This window comes from Hypanus sabinus, chromosome 16 (assembly GCF_030144855.1).
Source record: "Hypanus sabinus isolate sHypSab1 chromosome 16, sHypSab1.hap1, whole genome shotgun sequence".
Lineage (NCBI taxonomy): Eukaryota > Metazoa > Chordata > Chondrichthyes > Myliobatiformes > Dasyatidae > Hypanus > Hypanus sabinus.
Genome location: NC_082721.1, coordinates 80,086,639 through 80,111,396, shown reverse-complemented (window position 1 = coordinate 80,111,396; position 24,758 = coordinate 80,086,639).

The window sequence follows — 24,758 nt, the reverse complement described above, 5'->3', positions numbered from 1 at the left end:
TATCTTCTGATTACTTTTCTTTTTGCATTATCCTCCCCTCCAAATTGGGATGCCCAAGACTCAACTTCATTGTAAGGGTGCGACCCATGAGTATCTCACCTGGTGAGTATCTGGTGGCAGACAGTTGAATTGTCCAGTTTATGTGAAGGAACAATGCATCACCTGCTTACCAGCAATTAGATCGAGTATTTAACATCTTTTTTTCATTATAACATTTTATTTGCTTTTGCACTGAACTTGAGCATTACAGCCTCAGCTGGAATATATTGTGTGTGCATTATTAATTGAAAGTAACAAGTTGAGAGCACGAGTAAAATTGCATACAGGATCCTGGGTTTTATGAACAGAGACAGAGAGTACAAGAGCAGAAGGTCAGTCTGAAAGTTGATGAAGTTAGTTTGGCCCAGTTGGATTATTATAGGGTCGTCAGGGCCTTGTGGCCCAACTCGTCCATGCCAATCAAGATGCATGTGGTAGTCCCATTTTCTTGCATTTGGCCCATGTCCCTAAAACTTTCCTACTTGCACATCTTTCCAAATATTTTAAACTCTAATGTTGAACCTGCCACTTTCCACCACTTCCACAGGCAGCTTGTTTCATGTACCAAGCACCCTGTATGTGGAAAAACATGGGGAGTTCCTCAGATCCCCTATAAATCTATATCTCCTCTCACAAACCTATGCCCTCTAGCTGTAGAAAAAGACTGTGATTACCTTATCTATGTCCCTTTTTATAAACTAAAAGGTCACCCCTCTAGCTGTAGAAAAAGACTGTGATTACCTTATCTATGTCCCTTTTTATAAACTAAAAGGTCACCCCTCAGCCTCCTTCATTCCAGGAGAAGCAGTCCCAGCACAACCAATCTCCAGTCTGGACAACATCCATGTGAATATTTTCTGCACGCTCAAGCATGGAGCAATGCCCTAAGTGCAGTCTAATCCATGTTCTAGACAACTGTAGCATGTCATCCCAAGTCAGCATGGTGGTTAGTACAGTGTTAATTCAGTTCAAGGTGTTGGAGTTAGGAGTTCAGTCCCAGTGACCTCTGTAAGGAGTCTCTGTACGTCCTCCCTGTGGAATGTATGGGTTTTCTTTGGTTTCTTCCCACAGTCCAAAGACGTACCAAGTAGGTCAATTGATCATTTTAAATTGTCCTGTGATTAAGTTAGGGTTAAATTGAGGTTCCTGGTGGTTGCTGGACAGTGCCACTCGAAGGGCTGGAAGAGTCTGTTCTGTACTGTATCTCTAAATAGATATTAAAGTGCTACTGAGTGTATATGACAAATATTGTGTTCAGTTCTGAGTCCCACACAATACAGAGATAATGAAGACTTTGGAGATGATTCAGAAAACATACGTGGAGCTATTTGGGGGTGGTATGGTAGCGTAGTGGTTAGCACAATACTTTACAGAAACAGCGGCCCAGGTTCAACTCCTGCCATTGTCTGTAATGAGTTTGTATGTTCTCCCCATGAACACTTGTGTTTCTTCTGGGTGTTCCGGGGAGTTTCTTCTCACAGTCCAAAGACATATGGGTTGGTAGGTTAATTGGTCATTGTAAATTGCCCAGCAATTAAGCTAGGCTTAAATTGGGGGATTGCTGGGCACCATGGCTTGAAAGGCCAGTAGGGCCGATTCTGCGCAGTATGTCAGTAAATAAGTAAAATTTAAAATTAATCATGCATTACTCTATTCACACCTTTTTTTGTCCAGTACCCAATAAGCACTTTTGGTCCATTCCCTGTCCCCTATCTTCCCACAACAAATGCTAGTTTATAAGCCTCTGACACAAGTTAAGGGCATTTATTCAGTTGCCTCTGATGCTTACCTCCCCTTCCCTCACGTTGGAGATATGGTTATCTGTGTCACTCACAACCAAGTTTGGGTACTCTTTGAGAGACCTACCACGTACATAGTTGTTCCAAGTCAATGACAAACCACCAAGCTCTTCTTTTTCACCACCAGACTAACAAACATCAGAATGGTAAACATGAGAAAGTCTGTAGATGCTTGGAAATCCAAAGCAACACACACAAATGCTGGAGGAAATCAGCAGGTCAGGAAGAATCTGTGGAAATGAATGGACAGTCAACATTTTGGGGACTGAGAACAGTTCTTTTTCCTTCAGTATTTCCCTTAGCAGAATAGATAAGGAGAAATTAGTGGAGGGTATTTGGATTTTCAGAAGGTGTTCAAATAGATCCCTTTTAGGGAAATTAATTTGGTAAGGAAATTCAGTTAAAGTTGATCTCAAGTAAATTGGACACACTTTATTTATAAATAAGAAAGAGCATCTCGCTAACACTGTAGTCTCCAGGTCTTCCAAAAAACAATAGCCATAAAGTCAATTACAGACTGGTCATGAAAGTTAGACCAGGTACAATTTGGGATAATGGATTGTGAATTAGACAGCGGATCATAAGTAAATACAGTACAGACTGTCAATAAGGGGACATAAAATATGGGCTAATGATTTGGCTGAATCAGAATCAGGTTTAATATCATCAGCATTTGTCATGGAATTTGTTGACTTTGCAACAGCAGTACGAATCAATGCATAATAATAGAAAATATGTGAATTACGGTAAGTATATAGATATTAAAAGGTTAAATTCAATAAGCATTCCAAAAATAGAAATTAAAAAAGTAGTGAGGATCTGTTCATGGGTTCAATGTCCATTCAGAAATCAGATGGCAGAGAGAAGAAGCTGTTCTGGAATCATTCACCATATACCTTCACACTTCTGTACCTCCTTGCCAATGTTAGCAATGAGAACAAGACGTGACCTGGGTGATGGGGGTCTTTAGAGATGGACACCGCGTGTTTCAGGCATCGCTCCTTCAAGGAACCACAGAGGCTAGTGATCATGATGGAGCTGACTGTTTACGACTCTCTGTAGTTTAATTCGATCCTGTACAGTGGCCTTCACCACCACCCCCCCTCCATACCATTCACCACCACCACCCCCTCCCCTCCATTCCATTCACCAACACCACCCCGCCACATACCATTCACCACCACCAGCCCCTCTCCTCTATTCCATTCACTAGCACCACCTCCTACTCCATTCCATTCACCAACACCACCCCGCCACATACCATTCACCACCACCAGCCCCTCTCCTCTATTCCATTCACTAGCACCACCTCCTACTCCATTCCATTCACCACCACCCCCCCACTCCATTACATTCACCAACATGACCCCCTCGACTCCATTCCATTCACCAACACCACTCCGCGCACTCCATACCAATCACCAATACCACCCACCGACTCCATTCCATTTACCAACACCACTGACTCCCCACTCCATTCCATTCACCACCGAACCCACTCCATTCCATTCACCACCCCTCCCTTCCATTCCATTTACCCCCACTCCATTCTATTCACCACCACCCCCTCCATTCCATTCAACACCATCACCCCTCCATTCCATTCACCACCGAACCCCCTCCATTCCATTTACCACGAACACCCCTCCCCTCCATTCCATTTACCCCCACTCCATTCTATTCACCACCACCCCCTCCATTCCATTCAACACCATCACGCCTCCATTCAATTCACCAATACCACCCCTCCATTTCATTCACCACCCCTTCCCTTCCATTCCATTCACCCCCCCTCCATTCCATTCACCACCCCCTCCCCTCCATTCCATTTACCACGAACACCCCTCCCCTCCATTCCATTCACCCCCACTCCATTCTATTCACCACCCCTCCCCTCCATTCCATTCACCCCACTCCATTCAATTCACCAATACCACCCCCTCTATGCCATTCACCAACACCAACCCCCACTCCATACCATTCACCAATAAACCCCCCCCACTCCATAACATTCAGCAACCCCACCACCCTCCATAGCATTCACGAACACCACACCCCACTCCATTCCAATTACCAACACCACGCCCTACCCTCCATTCCATTCACCATCACCATCCCCTCCCCTCCATTCCATTCACCAACACACCCCAACTCCATTTCATTCACCACGATCCCCTTCCCTCCATTCCATTCACCAACACCACCCCCCACTCCAATCCATTCACCACCACACCGCTCTATTCCATTAACCACCAAACACACTCCATTCCATTCACCACTACTACCCCCTCCCCTCCATTCCATTCACCAACACAACCCCCTCCCTTCCATTCCATTCACCAACACACCCCCACTCCATTCCATTCACTACGATCCCCTCCCCTCCATTTCATTCACCAACACCACACTCCACTCCAATCCATTCACCACCATACCACTCCATTCCATTCACCACCAACCCACCATCCCCTCCCCTCCATTCCATTCACCACCACTCCATACCATTCACCAATACCACCCCCCCTCTCCATAACATTCAGCAACCCCAGCACCCTCCGTAGCATTCACCAACACCACCCCCCCACTCCATTCCATTTACCACCAAACCGCCCTCCCGTCCATTCCATTCACCAACACAAACCCCTCCCCTCCATTCTATTCACCAACACCACCCCCCCCACTCCATTCCATTCACCACCACACGCTCCCCTCCATACCATTCACCACCACCACCCCCTCCCCACTCTATTCCATTCACCAACACCACCCTCCACTCCATACGTTCACAAACAACATCCACTCCCCTCCATGCCATTCACCACCACCCCCTCCCAACTCCATTCCATTCAGAACAAGCAGCCCCTCACTTCATTCCATTCACCAATTCCACCCCCTCCCCTCCATTCTATTCAACAACACCACCCCCCACTCAAAACCATGCATCAAAACCACCCTCTCCCCTCCATTCCATTCACCACCATCACCCCCTCCCCACTCCATTCCATTCACCAACACCACCCCCACTCCATTCCATTCACCACAACCCCCTCCATTGCATTCACCTCCCGCTACCCTGCATTCCATTCACCCCCACTCCATACCATTCACCAACACCACCCCCCACTCCATACCATTCACCAATAAACCCCCCCCACTCCATACCATTCAGCAACCCCACCACCCTCCATAGCATTCACCAACACCACACCCCACTCCATTCCAATTACCAACACCACGCCCTACCCTCCATTCCATTCACCATCACCATCCCCTCCCCTCCATTCCATTCACCAACACACCACCCACTCAATCCATTCACCACGACCCCCTCCATTCCATTCACCAACACCACCCCCTCCATTCCATTCACCACGATCGCCTTCCCTCCATTCCATTCACCACCAACCCCCCTCCATTCCATTCACCAGCACCCCCTCCCCTCCATTCTATTCAATAACACTACCCCCACTCCAAACCATTCACCAAAACCACCCCTTCTCCTCCATTCTATTCTAGAACACCACCCCCTCTCCTCCATTCCATTCACCACACCCACCATAGCATTCACCACAACCCCCCCCACTCCGTTCCATTTACCACCACCACCCCCTCCCCTCCATTCCATTCACCACCACTCCATACCATTCACCAATACCACCCCCTCCATTCCAGTCACGCCCATTCCATTCCATTCACCACTACCACCCCCTCCCCTCCATTCCATTCACCACTACCACCCTCTCTCCTCCATTCCTTTCACCAACACCACCCCCCACTCCAATCCATTCACCACCACAACCCCCCTCTAATCTATTCACTAGCACCACCACCAATACCATTCAGTACCACCAACCCCCACTCCAGACCATTCACTAATACCACCACCCCCACTCCATACCATTCACCAACACCACCCCCTCCATTCCATTCACTACCACTCCATACCATTCACCAACACCACCACACCTCCATACCATTCACCAATACCACCCCCCAACTCCATAACATTCAGCAACCCCAGCACCCTCCATAGCATTCACCAACACCACCCCCCACTCAAAACCATTCACCAACAACACCTCCTTGCCTCCATTCCATTCACCACCACCACCCCGCGGACTCCATAGCAGTCACCAATACCACCCCCTGTTTACATTCCATTCACCAACACCACCGACTCCCCATTCCATTGCATTCACCAACACCACCCACTCCCCACTCCATTCCATTCACCACCATCCCCACCCCTCCATTCCTTTCACCACCACCACGCCCCACCTCATTCCATTCACCAACACCACCCACTCCTCCATACCATTCATCCACCCCACTCCATTCCATTCACCACCGAACCCCCTCCAATCCATTCACCACCCCTTCCCCTCCATTCCATTCACCACTACCACCCACTCCCCATCATTCCATTCACCACCATCACCTCCCCTCCATTCCATTCATCACCACCCCACTCCATTCCATTCACCACCGAACCCCCTCCATTCCATTCACCACCATCACCTCCCCTCCATTCCATTCATCACCACCCCACTCCATTCCATTCACCACCGAAACCCCTCCATTCCATTCACCACCCCTTCCCCTCCAATCCATTCACCACCCCTTCCCCTCCAATCCATTCACCACCACCACCCCCTCCATTCCATTCACCACTACCACCCACTCCCCATCATTCCATTCACCACCACCCCCTCCAATCCATTCACCACCCCTTCCCCTCCATTCCATTCACCCCCACTCCATTCTATTCACCACCACCCCCTCCATTCCATTCAACACCACCACGCCTCCATTCAATTCACCAATACCAACCCCTCCATTCCATTCACCACCCCTTCCCTTCCATTCCATTCACCACCACCCCCTCTATTCCATTCACCACCCCTTCCCCTCCATTCCATTCACCCCCACTCCATTCCATTCAACACCACCACGCCTCCATTCAATTCACCAATACCAACCCCTCCATTCCATTCACCACCCCTTCCCTTCCATTCCATTCACCAGCACCACCCCCAATACCATTCAGTACCACCAACCCCCACTCCATACCATTCACTAATACCAGCACCCCCACTCCATTCCATTCACCAACACCACCCCCTCCATTCCATTCACCACTACCACCCCCTCCCCTCCATTCCATTCACCAACACCCCCCCACTCCAATCCATTTACCACCACCCAACTCCATTCCATTCACCACCAACCCCCCTCCATTCCATTCACCACTACCACCCCTCCCCTCCATTCCATTCACCCCCACTCCATTCCATTCACCACCACCCCCTCCTCTCCATTCTATTCATCAACACTACCCCACTCCAAACCATTCACCACCACCACCCCCTCCCCTCCATTCTTTTCAAGAACACCACCCCCACTCCAAACCATTCACCAAAACCACCCCCTCCCCTCCATTCCATTCACCACCACCACCCCCTCTCCTCCATTCCGTTCACCACACCCTCCATAGCATTCACCACAACCCCCCCACTCCGTTCCATTTACCACCACCACCCCCTCCCCTCCATTCCATTCACCACCACTCCATACCATTCACCAACACAACCACACCTCCATACCATTCACCAACACCACCCCCCCACTCCATAACATTCAGCAACCCCAGCACCCTCCATAGCATTCACCAACACCACCCCCAATACCATTCACCAACACCACCCCCCCCCCCACTCAAAACAATTCACCAACAACTCCTCCTCGCCTCCATTCCATTCACCACCAACTCCCCCATTCCATTCCATTTACCCCCACCACCCCCTCCACTCCATTCCATTCACCACCACCACCCCGCGCACTCCATACCAGTCACCAATACCACCCCCTGACTACATTCCATTCACCAACACCACCGACTCCCCATTCCATTGCATTCACCAACACCACCCACTCCCCACTCCATTCCATTCACCACCATCCCCTCCCCTCCACCACCACCATCCCCCACCCCATTCCATTCACCACCACACCCTCGCCTCCATACCATTCATCACAACCACCCCCTCCCCTCCATTCCATTCACCCCCACTCCATTCTATTCACCACCACCCCCTCCATTCCATTCAACACCATCACGCCTCCATTCAATTCACCAATACCACCCCCTCCATTCCATTCACCACCCCTTCCCCTCCAATCCATTCACCACCCCTTCCCCTCCATTCCATTCACCACCACAACCCCCTCCATTCCATTCACCACTACCACCCACTCCCCATCATTCCATTCACCACCACCCCCTCCAATCCATTCACCACCCCTTCCCCTCCATTCCATTCACCCCCACTCCATTCTATTCACCACCACCCCCTCCATTCCATTCAACACCACCACGCCTCCATTCAATTCACCAATACCAACCCCTCCATTCCATTCACCACCCCTTCCCTTCCATTCCATTCACCACCACCCCCTCTATTCCATTCACCAGCACCACCCCCAATACCATTCAGTACCACCAACCCCCACTCCATACCATTCACTAATACCAGCACCCCCACTCCATTCCATTCACCAACACCACCCCCTCCATTCCATTCACCACTACCACCCCTCCCCTCCATTCCATTCACCCCCACTCCATTCCATTCACCACCACCCCCTCCTCTCCATTCTATTCAACACTACCCCACTCCAAACCATTTACCACCACCACCCCCTCCCCTCCATTCTTTTCAAGAACACCACCCCCACTCCAAACCATTCACCAAAACCACCCCTTCCCCTCCATTCCATTCACCGCCTCCACCCCCTCTCCTCCATTCTTTTCAAGAACACCACCCCCACTCCAAACCATTCACCAAAACCAACCCCTCCCCTCCATTCCATTCACCACCACCACCCCCTCTCCTCCATTCCGTTCACCACACCCTCCATAGCATTCACCACAACCCCCCCACTCCGTTCCATTTACCACCACCACCCCCTCCCCTCCATTCCATTCACCACCACTCCATACCATTCACCAACACAACCACACCTCCATAGCATTCACCAACACCACCCCCCACTCAAAACCATTCACCAACAACACCTTCTCGCCTCCATTCACCACGACCCCCTCCATTCCATTCACCACCACTCCATACCATTCACCAACCCCACCACACCTCCTTACCATTCACCAAAACCACCCCCCACTCCATTCCATTCACCAACACTACCCCGCCCACTCCATTCCAATTACCACCACCACGCCCTCCCCTCCATTCCATTCACCATCACCATCCCCTCCCCTCCATTCCATTCACCAACACACCCCAACTCCATTTCATTCACCACGATCCCCTCCCCTCCATTCCATTCACCAACACAACCCTCTCCCCTCCATTCCATTCACCAACACACCACCCACTCCATTCCATTCACCACCACCCCTCCCCTCCATTCCATTCACCACGATCCCCTTCCCTCCATTCCATTCACCACCACACCTCTCTATTCCATTCACCACCAACCCCCCTCCATTCCATTCACCAACACAACCCCCTTCCCTCCATTCCATTCACCACCACACCCCACTCCAATCCATTCACCACCACCCCCTCCATTCCATTCACCACTACCACCCCCTCCCCTCCATTCCATTCAAACCCACTCCATACCATTCACCAATACCACCCCCCCACTCCATAACATTCAGCAACCCCAGCACCCTCCGTAGCATTCACCAACACCACCCCCCACTCCATTCCATTTACCACCAAACCGCCCTCCCCTCCATTCCATTCACCAACACAAACCCCTCCCCTCCATTCTATTCACCAACACCACCCCCCCACTCCATTCCATTCACCACCACACGCTCCCCTCCATACCATTCACCACCACCACCCCCTCCCCACTCCATTCCATTCACTCCCACTCCATTCTATTCACCACCACCCCCTCCATTCCATTCAACACCATCACACCTCCATTCAATTCACCAATACCACCCCCTCCATTCCATTCACCAGCACCATCAGCCCCTCTATTCCATTCACCAGCACCACCCCCAATACCATTCAGTACCACCAACCCCCACTCCATACCATTCACTAATACCAGCACCCCCACTCCATTCCATTCACCAACACCACCCCCTCCATTCCATTCACCACTACCACCCCCTCCCCTCCATTCCATTCACCACCAACCCCCTTCCATTCCATTCACCACTACCACCCCCTCCCCTCCATTCCATTCACCACCAACCCCCCTCCATTCCATTCACCACCACCCCCTCCCCTCCATTCCATTCACCAACACACCCCAACTCCATTTCATTCACCATGATCCCCTCCCCTCCATTCCATTCACCAACACAACCCTCTCCCCTCCATTCCATTCACCAACACACCACCCACTCAATCCATTCACCACGACCCCCTCCATTCCATTCACCACCACCCTTCCCCTCCATTCCATTCACCACCACCCCTCCCCTCCATTCCATTCACCACGATCCCCTTCCCTCCATTCCATTCACCAACACCAACCCCCACTCCAATCCATTCACCACCACACGCTCCCCTCCATTCCATTCACCACTACTACCCCCTCCCCTCCATTCCATTCACCAACACAAACCCCTCCCTTCCATTCCATTCACCAACACACCCCCACTCCATTCCATTCACTACGATCCCTTCCCCTCCATTTCATTCACCAACACCACACCACACTCCAATCCATTCACCACCATACCACTCCATTCCATTCACCACCAACCCCCTCCATTCCATTTACCACTACCACCCCCTCCCCTCCATTCTATTCACCACCACCCCCTCCATTCCATTCAACACCATCACGCCTCCATTCAATTCACCAATACCTCCCCTCCATTTCATTCACCACCCCTTCCCTTCCATTCCATTCACCACCACCACCACCCCCTCTATTCCATTCACCAGCACCACCCCCAATACCATTCAGTACCACCAACCACCACTCCATTCCATTCACCACTACCACCCCCTCCCCTCCATTCCATTCACCACCAACCCCCCTCCATTCCATTCACCAACACCCCCCCACTCCAATCCATTTACCACCACCCAACTCCATTCCATTCACCACCAACCCCCCTCCATTCCATTCACCGCTACCACCCCTCCCCTCCATTCCATTCACCCCCACTCCATTCCATTCACCACCACCCCCTCCTCTCCATTCTATTCATCAACACTACCCCACTCCAAACCATTCACCACCACCACCCCCTCCCCTCCATTCTTTTCAAGAACAACACCCCCACTCCAAACCATTCACTAAAACCACCCCCTCCCCTCCATTCCATTCACCACCACCACCCCCTCTCCTCCATTCCGTTCACCACACCCTCCATAGCATTCACCACAACCCCCCCACTCCGTTCCATTTACCACCACCACCCCCTCCCCTCCATTCCATTCACCACCACTCCATACCATTCACCAACACAACCACACCTCCATACCATTCACCAACACCACCCCCCCACTCCATAACATTCAGCAACCCCAGCACCCTCCATAGCATTCACCAACACCACCCCCCACTCAAAACCATTCACCAACAACACCTTCTCGCCTCCATTCACCACGACCCCCTCCATTCCATTCACCACCACTCCATACCATTCACCAACCCCACCACACCTCCATACCATTCACCAACACCACCCCCCACTCCATTCCATTCACCAACACTACCCCGCCCACTCCATAGCAGTCACCAATACCACCCCCTGACTCCATTCCATTCACCAACACCACCCACTCCATTCCATTCACCACTACCACCCCCTCCCCTCCATTCCATTCACCAACACCACCCCCTCCCCACTCCATTCCATTCACCACCATCCGCTCCCCTCCATTTCTTTCACCACCAGCATCCCCCACCCCATTCCATTCACCACCACACCCTCGCCTCCATACCATTCACCTCTGAACCCCCTCCATTCCATTTACCACGACCACCCCCTCCCCTCCATTCCATTCACCCCCACTCCATTCTATTCACCACCACCCCCTCCATTCCATTCAACACCATCACGCCTCCATTCAATTCACCAATACCACCCCCTCCAATCCATTCACCACCCCTTCCCTTCCATTCCATTCACCACTACCACCCCCTCCATTCCATTCACCACTACCACCCACTCCCCACCATTCCATTCACCACCATCCCCTCCCCTCCATTCCATTCACCACCACCACCCCCCACTCCATTCCATTCACCACCACCCCACTCCATTCCATTCACCAACACCACCCCCTCCAATCCATTCACCACTACCATCCCCTCCCCTCCATTCCATTCACCACCACCACCCCCCACTCCATTCCATTCACCAACACCCCACTCCATACCAGTCACCAATAGCACCCCCTGACTCCATTCCATTTACCACCACCCCACTCCATTCCATTCACCAACACCACTCCGCCCACTCCATACCAGTCACCAATAACACCCCCCGACTCCATTCTATTCACCAACAGCACCCCCCACCCCATTCCATTCACCACCACACCCTCGCCTCCATACCATTCATCACTACCACCCCCTCCCCTCCATTCCATTCACCGCCACCCCCTCCATAGCATTCACCAACACAACCCCCTCTCCTACATTCCATTCACCAACACCACCCCCTCCACTCCATTCCATTCACCACCACAACCCCCCTCTAATCCATTCACTAGCACCACCACCAATACCATTCAGTACCACCAACCCCCACTCCAGACCATTCACTAATACCACCCCCCAACTCCATAACATTCAGCAACCCCAGCACCCTCCATAGCATTCACCAACACCCCCCCACTCCAATCCATTTACCACCACCACCCCCCTCCATTCCATTCACCACTACCACCCCTCCCCTCCATTCTATTCACCCCCACTCCTTTCCATTCACCACCACCCCTCCCCTCCATTCCATTCACCCCCACTCCATTCCATTCACCACCCCCTCCATAGCATTAACCACAACCCCCCACTCCATTTCATTTACCACCACCACCCCTCCCCTCCATTCCATTCACCACCCCCTCCATAGCATTCACGACAACCCCCCCCACTCCATTCCATTTACCACCACCACCCTCTCCCCTCCATTCCATTCACCACCACTCCATACCATTCACCAATACCACCCCCACTCCATAACATTCAGCAACCCCAGCACCCTCCATAGCATTCACCACCACCAACCCCCCACTCCATTCCATTTACCACCAAACTGCCCTCCCCTCCATTCCTTTCACCAACACAAACCCCTCCCCTCCATTCTATTCACCAACACCACCCCCCACTCCATTCCGTTCACCAACACCACCCTCCACTCCATACATTCACAAACAACATCCACTCCCCTCCATGCCACCCCCTCCCACCCCCTCCCAACTCCATTCCATTCAGAACAAGCTGCCCCTCACGTCATTCCATTCACCAATTCCACCCTCTCCCCTCCATTCTATTCAACAACACCACCCCCACTCCAAACCATTCAACAAAACCATCCTCTCCCCTCCATTCCATTCACCAGCATCACCCCACCCCTCCATTCCATTCACCACCATCACCACCCCCACTCCAATCCATTCACCACCACATCACTCTATTCCATTCACCGCCAACCCCCTCCATTCCATTCACCACTACTACCCCCTCCCCTCCATTCCATTCACCACCACACGCTCCCCTCCATACCATTCACCATCACCATCCCCTCCCCTCCATTCCATTCACCAACACACCCCAACTCCATTTCATTCACCACGATCCCCTCCCCTCCATTCCATTCACCAACACAACCCTCTCCCCTCCATTCCATTCACCAACACACCACCCACTCCATTCCATTCACCACCACCCCTCCCCTCCATTCCATTCACCACGATCCCCTTCCCTCCATTCCATTCACCAACACACCACCCACTCCATTCCATTCACCACCACCCCTCCCCTCCATTCCATTCACCACGATCCCCTTCCCTCCATTCCATTCACCACCACACCTCTCTATTCCATTCACCACCAACCCCCCTCCATTCCATTCACCAACACAACCCCCTTCCCTCCATTCCATTCACCACCACACCCCACTCCAATCCATTCACCACCACCCCCCTCCATTCCATTCACCACTACCACCCCCTCCCCTCCATTCCATTCAAACCCACTCCATACCATTCACCAATACCACCCCCCACTCCATAACATTCAGCAACCCCAGCACCCTCCGTAGCATTCACCAACACCACCCCCCACTCCATTCCATTTACCACCAAACCGCCCTCCCCTCCATTCCATTCACCAACACAAACCCCTCCCCTCCATTCTATTCACCAACACCACCCCCCCACTCCATTCCATTCACCACCACACGCTCCCCTCCATACCATTCACCACCACCACCCCCTCCCCACTCCATTCCATTCACTCCCACTCCATTCTATTCACCACCACCCCCTCCATTCCATTCAACACCATCACACCTCCATTCAATTCACCAATACCACCCCCTCCATTCCATTCACCACCCCTTCCCCTCCATTCCATTCACCACCCCTTCCCCTCCGTTCCATTCACCAGCACCATCAGCCCCTCTATTCCATTCACCAGCACCACCCCCAATACCATTCAGTACCACCAACCCCCACTCCATACCATTCACTAATACCAGCACCCCCACTCCATTCCATTCACCAACACCACCCCCTCCATTCCATTCACCACTACCACCCCCTCCCCTCCATTCCATTCACCACCAACCCCCCTCCATTCCATTCACCACTACCACCCCCTCCCCTCCATTCCATTCACCACCAACCCCCCTCCATTCCATTCACCACCACCCCCTCCCCTCCATTCCATTCACCAACACACCCCAACTCCATTTCATTCACCATGATCCCCTCCACTCCATTCCATTCACCAACACAACCCTCTCCCCTCCATTCCATTCACCAACACACCACCCACTCAATCCATTCACCACGACCCCCTCCATTCCATTCACCACCACCCTTCCCCTCCATTCCATTCACCACCACCCCTCCCCTCCATTCCATTCACCACGATCCCCTTCCCTCCATTCCATTCACCAACACCAACCCCCACTCCAATCCATTCACCACCACACGCTCCCCTCCATTCCATTCACCACTACTACCCCCTCCCCTCCATTCCATTCACCAACACAACCCCCTCCCTTCCATTCCATTCACCAACACACCCCCACTCCATTCCATTCACTACGATCCCTTCCCCTCCATTTCATTCACCAACACCACACCACACTCCAATCCATTCACCACCATACCACTCCATTCCATTCACCACCAACCCCCTCCATTCCATTTACCACTACCACCCCCTCCCCTCCATTCTATTCACCACCACCCCCTCCATTCCATTCAACACCATCACGCCTCCATTCAATTCACCAATACCACCCCTCCATTTCATTCACCACCCCTTCCCTTCCATTCCATTCACCACCACCACCACCCCCTCTATTCCATTCACCAGCACCACCCCCAATACCATTCAGTACCACCAACCACCACTCCATTCCATTCACCACTACCACCCCCTCCCCTCCATTCCATTCACCACCAACCCCCCTCCATTCCATTCACCAACACCCCCCCACTCCAATCCATTTACCACCACCCAACTCCATTCCATTCACCACCAACCCCCCTCCATTCCATTCACCGCTACCACCCCTCCCCTCCATTCCATTCACCCCCACTCCATTCCATTCACCACCACCCCCTCTTCTCCATTCTATTCATCAACACTACCCCACTCCAAACCATTCACCACCACCACCCCCTCCCCTCCATTCTTTTCAAGAACAACACCCCCACTCCAAACCATTCACTAAAACCACCCCCTCCCCTCCATTCCATTCACCACCACCACCCCCTCTCCTCCATTCCGTTCACCACACCCTCCATAGCATTCACCACAACCCCCCCACTCCGTTCCATTTACCACCACCACCCCCTCCCCTCCATTCCATTCACCACCACTCCATACCATTCACCAACACAACCACACCTCCATACCATTCACCAACACCACCCCCCCACTCCATAACATTCAGCAACCCCAGCACCCTCCATAGCATTCACCAACACCACCCCCCACTCAAAACCATTCACCAACAACACCTTCTCGCCTCCATTCACCACGACCCCCTCCATTCCATTCACCCCCACTCCATTCCATTCACCACCCCCTCCATAGCATTAACCACAACCCCCCACTCCATTTCATTTACCACCACCACCCCTCCCCTCCATTCCATTCACCACCCCCTCCATAGCATTCACGACAACCCCCCCCACTCCATTCCATTTACCACCACCACCCTCTCCCCTCCATTCCATTCACCACCACTCCATACCATTCACCAATACCACCCCCACTCCATAACATTCAGCAACCCCAGCACCCTCCATAGCATTCACCACCACCAACCCCCCACTCCATTCCATTTACCACCAAACTGCCCTCCCCTCCATTCCTTTCACCAACACAAACCCCTCCCCTCCATTCTATTCACCAACACCACCCCCCACTCCATTCCGTTCACCAACACCACCCTCCACTCCATACATTCACAAACAACATCCACTCCCCTCCATGCCACCCCCTCCCACCCCCTCCCAACTCCATTCCATTCAGAACAAGCTGCCCCTCACGTCATTCCATTCACCAATTCCACCCTCTCCCCTCCATTCTATTCAACAACACCACCCCCACTCCAAACCATTCAACAAAACCATCCTCTCCCCTCCATTCCATTCACCAGCATCACCCCACCCCTCCATTCCATTCACCACCATCACCACCCCCACTCCAATCCATTCACCACCACATCACTCTATTCCATTCACCGCCAACCCCCTCCATTCCATTCACCACTACTACCCCCTCCCCTCCATTCCATTCACCACCACACGCTCCCCTCCATACCATTCACCATCACCATCCCCTCCCCTCCATTCCATTCACCAACACACCCCAACTCCATTTCATTCACCACGATCCCCTCCCCTCCATTCCATTCACCAACACAACCCTCTCCCCTCCATTCCATTCACCAACACACCACCCACTCCATTCCATTCACCACCACCCCTCCCCTCCATTCCATTCACCACGATCCCCTTCCCTCCATTCCATTCACCAACACACCACCCACTCCATTCCATTCACCACCACCCCTCCCCTCCATTCCATTCACCACGATCCCCTTCCCTCCATTCCATTCACCACCACACCTCTCTATTCCATTCACCACCAACCCCCCTCCATTCCATTCACCAACACAACCCCCTTCCCTCCATTCCATTCACCACCACACCCCACTCCAATCCATTCACCACCACCCCCCTCCATTCCATTCACCACTACCACCCCCTCCCCTCCATTCCATTCAAACCCACTCCATACCATTCACCAATACCACCCCCCACTCCATAACATTCAGCAACCCCAGCACCCTCCGTAGCATTCACCAACACCACCCCCCACTCCATTCCATTTACCACCAAACCGCCCTCCCCTCCATTCCATTCACCAACACAAACCCCTCCCCTCCATTCTATTCACCAACACCACCCCCCCACTCCATTCCATTCACCACCACACGCTCCCCTCCATACCATTCACCACCACCACCCCCTCCCCACTCCATTCCATTCACTCCCACTCCATTCTATTCACCACCACCCCCTCCATTCCATTCAACACCATCACACCTCCATTCAATTCACCAATACCACCCCCTCCATTCCATTCACCACCCCTTCCCCTCCATTCCATTCACCACCCCTTCCCCTCCGTTCCATTCACCAGCACCATCAGCCCCTCTATTCCATTCACCAGCACCACCCCCAATACCATTCAGTACCACCAACCCCCACTCCATACCATTCACTAATACCAGCACCCCCACTCCATTCCATTCACCAACACCACCCCCTCCATTCCATTCACCACTACCACCCCCTCCCCTCCATTCCATTCACCACCAACCCCCCTCCATTCCATTCACCACTACCACCCCCTCCCCTCCATTCCATTCACCACCAACCCCCCTCCATTCCATTCACCACCACCCCCTCCCCTCCATTCCATTCACCAACACACCCCAACTCCATTTCATTCACCATGATCCCCTCCACTCCATTCCATTCACCAACACAACCCTCTCCCCTCCATTCCATTCACCAACACACCACCCACTCAATCCATTCACCACGACCCCCTCCATTCCATTCACCACCACCCTTCCCCTCCATTCCATTCACCACCACCCCTCCCCTCCATTCCATTCACCACGATCCCCTTCCCTCCATTCCATTCACCAACACCAACCCCCACTCCAATCCATTCACCACCACACGCTCCCCTCCATTCCATTCACCACTACTACCCCCTCCCCTCCATTCCATTCACCAACACAACCCCCTCCCTTCCATTCCATTCACCAACACACCCCCACTCCATTCCATTCACTACGATCCCTTCCCCTCCATTTCATTCACCAACACCACACCACACTCCAATCCATTCACCACCATACCACTCCATTCCATTCACCACCAACCCCCTCCATTCCATTTACCACTACCACCCCCTCCCCTCCATTCTATTCACCACCACCCCCTCCATTCCATTCAACACCATCACGCCTCCATTCAATTCACCAATACCACCCCTCCATTTCATTCACCACCCCTTCCCTTCCATTCCATTCACCACCACCACCACCCCCTCTATTCCATTCACCAGCACCACCCCCAATACCATTCAGTACCACCAACCACCACTCCATTCCATTCACCACTACCACCCCCTCCCCTCCATTCCATTCACCACCAACCCCCCTCCATTCCATTCACCAACACCCCCCCACTCCAATCCATTTACCACCACCCAACTCCATTCCATTCACCACCAACCCCCCTCCATTCCATTCACCGCTACCACCCCTCCCCTCCATTCCATTCACCCCCACTCCATTCCATTCACCACCACCCCCTCTTCTCCATTCTATTCATCAACACTACCCCACTCCAAACCATTCACCACCACCACCCCCTCCCCTCCATTCTTTTCAAGAACAACACCCCCACTCCAAACCATTCACTAAAACCACCCCCTCCCCTCCATTCCATTCACCACCACCACCCCCTCTCCTCCATTCCGTTCACCACACCCTCCATAGCATTCACCACAACCCCCCCACTCCGTTCCATTTACCACCACCACCCCCTCCCCTCCATTCCATTCACCACCACTCCATACCATTCACCAACACAACCACACCTCCATACCATTCACCAACACCACCCCCCCACTCCATAACATTCAGCAACCCCAGCACCCTCCATAGCATTCACCAACACCACCCCCCACTCAAAACCATTCACCAACAACACCTTCTCGCCTCCATTCACCACGACCCCCTCCAATCCATTCACCACCCCTTCCCTTCCATTCCATTCACCACTACCACCCCCTCCATTCCATTCACCACTACCACCCACTCCCCACCATTCCATTCACCACCATCCCCTCCCCTCCATTCCATTCACCACCACCACCCCCCACTCCGTTCCATTCACCACCACCCCACTCCATTCCATTCACCAACACCACCCCCTCCAATCCATTCACCACTACCATCCCCTCCCCTCCATTCCATTCACCACCACCACCCCCCACTCCATTCCATTCACCAACACCCCACTCCATACCAGTCACCAACACCACTCCGCCCACTCCATACCAGTCACCAATAACACCCCCCGACTCCATTCTATTCACCAACAGCACCCCCCACCCCATTCCATTCACCACCACACCCTCGCCTCCATACCATTCATCACTACCACCCCCTCCCCTCCATTCCATTCACCGCCACCCCCTCCATAGCATTCACCAACACAACCCCCTCTCCTACATTCCATTCACCAACACCACCCCCTCCACTCCATTCCATTCACCACCACAACCCCCCTCTAATCCATTCACTAGCACCACCACCAATACCATTCAGTACCACCAACCCCCACTCCAGACCATTCACTAATACCACCCCCCAACTCCATAACATTCAGCAACCCCAGCACCCTCCATAGCATTCACCAACACCCCCCCACTCCAATCCATTTACCACCACCACCCCCCTCCATTCCATTCACCACTACCACCCCTCCCCTCCATTCTATTCACCCCCACTCCTTTCCATTCACCACCACCCCTCCCCTCCATTCCATTCACCCCCACTCCATTCCATTCACCACCCCCTCCATAGCATTAACCACAACCCCCCACTCCATTTCATTTACCACCACCACCCCTCCCCTCCATTCCATTCACCACCCCCTCCATAGCATTCACGACAACCCCCCCCACTCCATTCCATTTACCACCACCACCCTCTCCCCTCCATTCCATTCACCACCACTCCATACCATTCACCAATACCACCCCCACTCCATAACATTCAGCAACCCCAGCACCCTCCATAGCATTCACCACCACCAACCCCCCACTCCATTCCATTTACCACCAAACTGCCCTCCCCTCCATTCCTTTCACCAACACAAACCCCTCCCCTCCATTCTATTCACCAACACCACCCCCCACTCCATTCCGTTCACCAACACCACCCTCCACTCCATACATTCACAAACAACATCCACTCCCCTCCATGCCACCCCCTCCCACCCCCTCCCAACTCCATTCCATTCAGAACAAGCTGCCCCTCACGTCATTCCATTCACCAATTCCACCCTCTCCCCTCCATTCTATTCAACAACACCACCCCCACTCCAAACCATTCAACAAAACCATCCTCTCCCCTCCATTCCATTCACCAGCATCACCCCACCCCTCCATTCCATTCACCACCATCACCACCCCCACTCCAATCCATTCACCACCACATCACTCTATTCCATTCACCGCCAACCCCCTCCATTCCATTCACCACTACTACCCCCTCCCCTCCATTCCATTCACCACCACACGCTCCCCTCCATACCATTCACCATCACCATCCCCTCCCCTCCATTCCATTCACCAACACACCCCAACTCCATTTCATTCACCACGATCCCCTCCCCTCCATTCCATTCACCAACACAACCCTCTCCCCTCCATTCCATTCACCAACACACCACCCACTCCATTCCATTCACCACCACCCCTCCCCTCCATTCCATTCACCACGATCCCCTTCCCTCCATTCCATTCACCAACACACCACCCACTCCATTCCATTCACCACCACCCCTCCCCTCCATTCCATTCACCACGATCCCCTTCCCTCCATTCCATTCACCACCACACCTCTCTATTCCATTCACCACCAACCCCCCTCCATTCCATTCACCAACACAACCCCCTTCCCTCCATTCCATTCACCACCACACCCCACTCCAATCCATTCACCACCACCCCCCTCCATTCCATTCACCACTACCACCCCCTCCCCTCCATTCCATTCAAACCCACTCCATACCATTCACCAATACCACCCCCCACTCCATAACATTCAGCAACCCCAGCACCCTCCGTAGCATTCACCAACACCACCCCCCACTCCATTCCATTTACCACCAAACCGCCCTCCCCTCCATTCCATTCACCAACACAAACCCCTCCCCTCCATTCTATTCACCAACACCACCCCCCCACTCCATTCCATTCACCACCACACGCTCCCCTCCATACCATTCACCACCACCACCCCCTCCCCACTCCATTCCATTCACTCCCACTCCATTCTATTCACCACCACCCCCTCCATTCCATTCAACACCATCACACCTCCATTCAATTCACCAATACCACCCCCTCCATTCCATTCACCACCCCTTCCCCTCCATTCCATTCACCACCCCTTCCCCTCCGTTCCATTCACCAGCACCATCAGCCCCTCTATTCCATTCACCAGCACCACCCCCAATACCATTCAGTACCACCAACCCCCACTCCATACCATTCACTAATACCAGCACCCCCACTCCATTCCATTCACCAACACCACCCCCTCCATTCCATTCACCACTACCACCCCCTCCCCTCCATTCCATTCACCACCAACCCCCCTCCATTCCATTCACCACTACCACCCCCTCCCCTCCATTCCATTCACCACCAACCCCCCTCCATTCCATTCACCACCACCCCCTCCCCTCCATTCCATTCACCAACACACCCCAACTCCATTTCATTCACCATGATCCCCTCCACTCCATTCCATTCACCAACACAACCCTCTCCCCTCCATTCCATTCACCAACACACCACCCACTCAATCCATTCACCACGACCCCCTCCATTCCATTCACCACCACCCTTCCCCTCCATTCCATTCACCACCACCCCTCCCCTCCATTCCATTCACCACGATCCCCTTCCCTCCATTCCATTCACCAACACCAACCCCCACTCCAATCCATTCACCACCACACGCTCCCCTCCATTCCATTCACCACTACTACCCCCTCCCCTCCATTCCATTCACCAACACAACCCCCTCCCTTCCATTCCATTCACCAACACACCCCCACTCCATTCCATTCACTACGATCCCTTCCCCTCCATTTCATTCACCAACACCACACCACACTCCAATCCATTCACCACCATACCACTCCATTCCATTCACCACCAACCCCCTCCATTCCATTTACCACTACCACCCCCTCCCCTCCATTCTATTCACCACCACCCCCTCCATTCCATTCAACACCATCACGCCTCCATTCAATTCACCAATACCACCCCTCCATTTCATTCACCACCCCTTCCCTTCCATTCCATTCACCACCACCACCACCCCCTCTATTCCATTCACCAGCACCACCCCCAATACCATTCAGTACCACCAACCACCACTCCATTCCATTCACCACTACCACCCCCTCCCCTCCATTCCATTCACCACCAACCCCCCTCCATTCCATTCACCAACACCCCCCCACTCCAATCCATTTACCACCACCCAACTCCATTCCATTCACCACCAACCCCCCTCCATTCCATTCACCGCTACCACCCCTCCCCTCCATTCCATTCACCCCCACTCCATTCCATTCACCACCACCCCCTCTTCTCCATTCTATTCATCAACACTACCCCACTCCAAACCATTCACCACCACCACCCCCTCCCCTCCATTCTTTTCAAGAACAACACCCCCACTCCAAACCATTCACTAAAACCACCCCCTCCCCTCCATTCCATTCACCACCACCACCCCCTCTCCTCCATTCCGTTCACCACACCCTCCATAGCATTCACCACAACCCCCCCACTCCGTTCCATTTACCACCACCACCCCCTCCCCTCCATTCCATTCACCACCACTCCATACCATTCACCAACACAACCACACCTCCATACCATTCACCAACACCACCCCCCCACTCCATAACATTCAGCAACCCCAGCACCCTCCATAGCATTCACCAACACCACCCCCCACTCAAAACCATTCACCAACAACACCTTCTCGCCTCCATTCACCACGACCCCCTCCATTCCATTCACCACCACTCCATACCATTCACCAACCCCACCACACCTCCATACCATTCACCAACACCACCCCCCACTCCATTCCATTCACCAACACTACCCCGCCCACTCCATAGCAGTCACCAATACCACCCCCTGACTCCATTCCATTCACCAACACCACCCACTCCATTCCATTCACCACTACCACCCCCTCCCCTCCATTCCATTCACCAACACCACCCCCTCCCCACTCCATTCCATTCACCACCATCCGCTCCCCTCCATTTCTTTCACCACCAGCATCCCCCACCCCATTCCATTCACCACCACACCCTCGCCTCCATACCATTCACCTCTGAACCCCCTCCATTCCATTTACCACGACCACCCCCTCCCCTCCATTCCATTCACCCCCACTCCATTCTATTCACCACCACCCCCTCCATTCCATTCAACACCATCACGCCTCCATTCAATTCACCAATACCACCCCCTCCAATCCATTCACCACCCCTTCCCTTCCATTCCATTCACCACTACCACCCCCTCCATTCCATTCACCACTACCACCCACTCCCCACCATTCCATTCACCACCATCCCCTCCCCTCCATTCCATTCACCACCACCACCCCCCACTCCGTTCCATTCACCACCACCCCACTCCATTCCATTCACCAACACCACCCCCTCCAATCCATTCACCACTACCATCCCCTCCCCTCCATTCCATTCACCACCACCACCCCCCACTCCATTCCATTCACCAACACCCCACTCCATACCAGTCACCAATAGCACCCCCTGACTCCATTCCATTTACCACCACCCCACTCCATTCCATTCACCAACACCACTCCGCCCACTCCATACCAGTCACCAATAACACCCCCCGACTCCATTCTATTCACCAACAGCACCCCCCACCCCATTCCATTCACCACCACACCCTCGCCTCCATACCATTCATCACTACCACCCCCTCCCCTCCATTCCATTCACCGCCACCCCCTCCATAGCATTCACCAACACAACCCCCTCTCCTACATTCCATTCACCAACACCACCCCCTCCACTCCATTCCATTCACCACCACAACCCCCCTCTAATCCATTCACTAGCACCACCACCAATACCATTCAGTACCACCAACCCCCACTCCAGACCATTCACTAATACCACCCCCAACTCCATAACATTCAGCAACCCCAGCACCCTCCATAGCATTCACCAACACCCCCCCACTCCAATCCATTTACCACCACCACCCCCCTCCATTCCATTCACCACTACCACCCCTCCCCTCCATTCTATTCACCCCCACTCCTTTCCATTC